Raw genomic sequence first — 5,000 nt, forward strand, 5'->3', positions numbered from 1 at the left:
ACACATTCACACACACACACACACATACATACATACATACATACATACATACATACACATACATACATATATAGAGATAGATAGATATATGTTTTTGTGTGTGTGGTTGTGTGTGTGTGTGGTTTTATTTGTGTGTGTGTGTGTGTGTGTGTGTGTGTGTGTGTGTGTGTGTGTGTGTGTGTGTGTGTGTGTGTGTGTAGGAAGGTTGACACTTGCGGCGTATTTCGGCGTGAGGCCGCGGCAATGCGTATACAAAAATGCAGCCAAAATGGTACGGAATGTCATGACGTCTTCACACACCGTAAGAAATGTTACGGCTTGCTTGCGAGATGATGCGGAGCGGCACGAGTTGGTGTCAAGGTGCCTTGCGCAGTGGACGCAGTGTCTGTTGCCGACGTGTCACGGGATGGCACGAGAGGTGGAAGAGGTTTTACGCAGTGTGGCGAGGTGCTCGCGTAGTGTTGCGAGGTGTCACGGTGTCTCACAAGGGGTGGTGATACAATAAAATTCCCTTGGATTTTAGGGGTTGGGGGTATAAGAGCTTGATGCTGTGGATACAGTATATCACCGAGCATCATCAAGGATGGAGCTACATACTACCCAAGACAGGAGGCCGACAGGATGATAACAAGTCTCCTTATTACAGCTGCAGCCTGTCTACTTGATGTCTATTGGAGAAGACCCAAATGTGTACAGCGACCTGTGCCACCTAGGCTGAAACCACCATCAATACAGATAAGCAAGAGGATTTGGTGCTGTGAATGGCTGATGAAAAGATCTATACAAGACGATTATCACCAGCTCCTAGAAGAACTAAATAAAGAAGACAAAAGGAGCTTCAAATACTTCGTCCAGATCCAACCCGAATTGTTTTCCGAGATTATTGAAAGGATATCTCCAAAGTTAGACAAGAAAGACATGAAAATGTGATTTCCTCAATCAGTGGGCTTGAAACCGGCAGTCATCCTACACTTTCTGGCAACTAGCAACTCCTATGTGTCTGCAATATAGTTTCAGAGTCTCAAGGAGTGCCATTTGCAAATTTGTGCCTCAACTGTGCCAAGCCATCATCGACACCTACAAACCTGAATTTATGAAGTGCACCAAAACTCCCGAGGTATGGAAGAAGAAGGATTTTCCAAGAGATGGAACTACCATAACTGTGGAGGTGCACTTGATGGGAATCATGTCCCAATAAAGAAACCACCAAATGGAGGATCAGTGTATTATAACTACAAAAAGTTCCACAGTATTGTACTCATGGCCATCGCAGATGCAAACTACAAGTTCCTGTACGTCGACGTAGATGCTGAAGGAGGTGCTGGCGATGGAGGAACGTGGTCTAAGTGTGACCTTAATCAAGCCATTGAAGAGAAGCGAGCCGGATTTCCGGAGGCCAGCCCATTATCTAATGATGACACTCCAATCCCCTTCAATCTGATAGGTGATGATGCCTTCGCCCTCAAGCCAGGGCTGATGAAACCGTACTCACACCAATCCCAGGTGCACCATGCACAGATTATCACGTGCTCGTCATGTGGTAGAAAATGCATTCAGCCTCCTCCAAGCAAGAATGAATGTTAGGACCATTATGCATCGAAATCCCAAAGTAGTCAAGACTCACCATGAGTGGATGTGTCATGCACAATCACATACTCAAACAATATCCATTTGCTGGTAATGAAGTCGACTACGAAGACGCCCAACACAATCTGGTACCTGGAGCTTGAAGGGAGGAACAGATTAGCATGCAAAGACTCTTAAATCGACGAGGACAACTACACAAGGCAATCCAAGGCGCAAAGAAACTACATGGCTCTATACTACAGTTCAGAAGCTGGAACAGTACCGTGGCAAGAAAGAATGGTATATCCCAGAGGACGACCACAAGATCTATAATAATGTGTAATCTGTATTTTATTTTGCTGTACATGTCTATTTTATTTTTCTGTACATCATTATGATCTGCTATATTGAAAAAGTATACTATCTATTTTACGCTTTTCGTTGCCTTCCCTTTTATTCAGATTTGATATTGAGTGAGATGGAACATTTTTAAAGTATAAAAGGTTGAGATATTATAAGAAATATAAAAAACTTGTATCAAATTATTTTACTTGCAAGAACATATATTTTAAAGATAAATAAAATTGCCTTCTCAAGAATGACATGAAATATACATTAATAAATATTATTCTTGGTTGCTCTTGGTTTCGATCGTGCCGTCCTCTCATCCGAGGGGTCGGCGGTTCGCGCCCCGCCCAGGTGCGAGAAGTTGCAATTGTCGCCCGGAGGTTACTGCTGTGGCTGGGCACCACGGTGGGTAAGGAGTAAGCTCTGTCGCGTCAGTACTCGCTGACGCGTTGATCGAGTCGACATTAGTCGGCACAGGCCGGGCTCCCCCATAGCCCGGGCGAGGCTCAGCTTCGCATATCGGACTTATCCTTATCCTTATCGGTTTCGATGTTCCTGGGGATTTCCAGGCTCAAGGAGTAGCCACTTTCCCTGTGAGACTACACGTCGACCAATGAAAAAGCAGCATCGCGCCACTTCTAGCCAGTGCGCAAGGTACCCCGCGGCAGCTCGAAACCCACCGTCAGTTTTGCGCAAGATGTCGGTACATGAGGTCGTGGTCTTCCGCGCCACACCGCAAGAATGCATGCCATGTTGTCACGGCGTCAAACATGCCGCTGTAGTGGACGTGATGTACCCCCACTATGTTGCGAGTCCAGACTAGGCTAGTCGCCCGGTGAACGGCGCAGCACCATCTGTGGGAGTTCTTGGCAGCCACCTGGAACATTTTTATTTCGTTTTGTTTGTTTACACATTTTTAGATTTTCTTTTAACGGCCTCGGTGTTATTTCATCTCTTAGGAGTTAAAGAAGTTTTACTTTAATTCTAATCTCTTTTATTTTAATTTATATTATTTAAAAGTCACTTGCGGCAAGACACAAACGAGTTTAAAAAGCTAGTCTTGCCGAGTATCACTCTTGGGTCGTTTGTTTGTCCTAGTAGCAGTGTGTGGTCTTGAGACCTACGAGAGAGAGATAAGTATATTTTGATTATTTGTAAGAGGCCAGATAGGATGTGATATAGGAATTGTACATTTTTGAGAATATACAACCTGAGGATATCTCAGGTTTTCCTTTGAACTTTTTGGTTTCGTTTTTATCCTTGGTTTGTTTAGTTCTATTACTTTTTATTTGTTTTATTTTACTTGAATTTAAAGAAGGATGAACATAATTTTAAACAAAGAAATAATGCTAATAAGAAGGAAAAAGAGAATCAGACAATGAAAGCATGACAATAGTTCATTATAATGATGATAAATAAATAAGATAATTATGATGACCAACTAAAGTAAATTGTCTTTGCTTACACTTACGAGTAAGGGCTTCAGAGTCGTGATGGGTGAGTCATGCTGCAAAATACGCCTGCTACCACATTTAAAACAGCTACCCTGTCCGTAAATTGCACTCTGCAAGACCCGCGTTGTAGTTTGCAAGGGTCTTGGCAGGGAAAACACGACACTGCGGTGTGACGCGGGGTGACCCGACGTGTCACGGGACCTTGCGGCTACTTAAGTACGGTGTACACCGCGACAAAAATTTTACAAGTTTCAAATTTCTTGCGATGTCGTGTCACTTGGCACGGTGTATGTGACCTGCCACGGCTTGCCAAGAGGTGTTTTGCGGCCTAGGCACACATTGACGCGGCCCCTCGCTGTGACACGTCGTGCCACGCCGCAAGCTCAAAATGCGCGTGTCAACCTACCTTATGTGTGTATATACACATACATGAGTATGTGTGTATGTTTTTGGATCTGTGTTTATTCGTGTGTGCTTGTGTGTATGTGTGTATATATATAGTATGTATGTATGTATATATAGTATGTATGTATGTATATATATATATATATATATATATATATATATATATATATATATATATATATATGTACATATATGGATAAGAAAATAAAAATAATATATTCATATATGTATATATGTGTGTGTGTGTGTGTGTGTGTGTGTGTGTGTGTGTGTGTGTGTGTGTGTGTGTGTGTGTGTGTGTGTGTGTGTGTGTGTACAGTGACTGAAAATGCATATCCTCGGAGAACTATTTTCAGCTTTTCGGCCAGAGGTCACCATTACATCATGGCTGTGAAAATATGTATATACACAAATACACAGATTATTAAAAATGACCCATGCGCCTCCTTCCCCAGAGATGACCCTCTCCAAGTCGGTGGCATAGAATGTCAACATTAACCGCATCGGCGGGTGTGAGTGAGCCCGCGTTGGGCCAGTACGGTTCCGACCTGCCGAGGGAAAGCTGCCTTTGGTCTGCCCCCGTCAGGCGTAGCCGGGGGTGGAGTCAACCTGGCCCTCAACTAATTTGGAGGAGGGCGTTGCCTGCCCCTCACCAAATCCGGGGCAGGTCGAAAACTGGTCCTCCTTCCCTGGGGCGGCGCCCTCGAGGTCAACTCAGCTCATGGCGATCTACTTCTCGACACTCTGGATTCTGGTTCAGATGGAAAACCACTCCTCACTTCCACTCCTATATTTACTTATTCTTTGCGGTCTGGCGTGATAGCTATTCTTTTAGTATCTACACTTGCATGTAGTTGTTTACATATAATATGTTTTACGTTCGTTTATACAGTGCTTTTAACAACTCAGTAATTTGCTGAGGTTAAAGTTCAAAACATACGCTTCACAATGGGAAAACTCACCTGAGGAAGACGGCAGGAAGAATTTTTATTAGACAATTATTTTATGTAAAATAAATGAATCCTTAAATCCTGTAACTTTTTATGGAACAGAATTTTAGGTTGTTTTTATCAATCAGAATATTGAAAACTAGTATATAAACGTAAGCGAGAGACCTTAAAACCTCAACCGTAACCTCAAAAAAAGTGAATAAGAACTGGACTAGGTTAGTGAGCACGTTGTTGCACATTTGTTGGCGATAAGATGCTCATGAGACTACACTAATCA

General features: G+C 43.1%; 2 protein-coding genes across 4 annotated transcripts in view; one reads left to right on the top strand and one right to left on the bottom strand.

Annotated features, from left to right (window-relative positions):
* Positions 1 to 5,000, top strand: part of Strip (striatin interacting protein) — a gene marked incomplete in the record, with an annotated part of 333,527 nt that overhangs the window by 177,122 nt on the left and 151,405 nt on the right.
* LOC113810281 (sialin) overlaps positions 1 to 5,000 on the bottom strand; it is a 67,550-nt gene that overhangs the window by 2,899 nt on the left and 59,651 nt on the right. The window lies entirely within an intron of this gene.

The sequence above is a fragment of the Penaeus vannamei genome, chromosome 32 (assembly GCF_042767895.1).
Source record: "Penaeus vannamei isolate JL-2024 chromosome 32, ASM4276789v1, whole genome shotgun sequence".
Classification (NCBI taxonomy): Eukaryota; Metazoa; Arthropoda; class Malacostraca; order Decapoda; family Penaeidae; genus Penaeus; species Penaeus vannamei.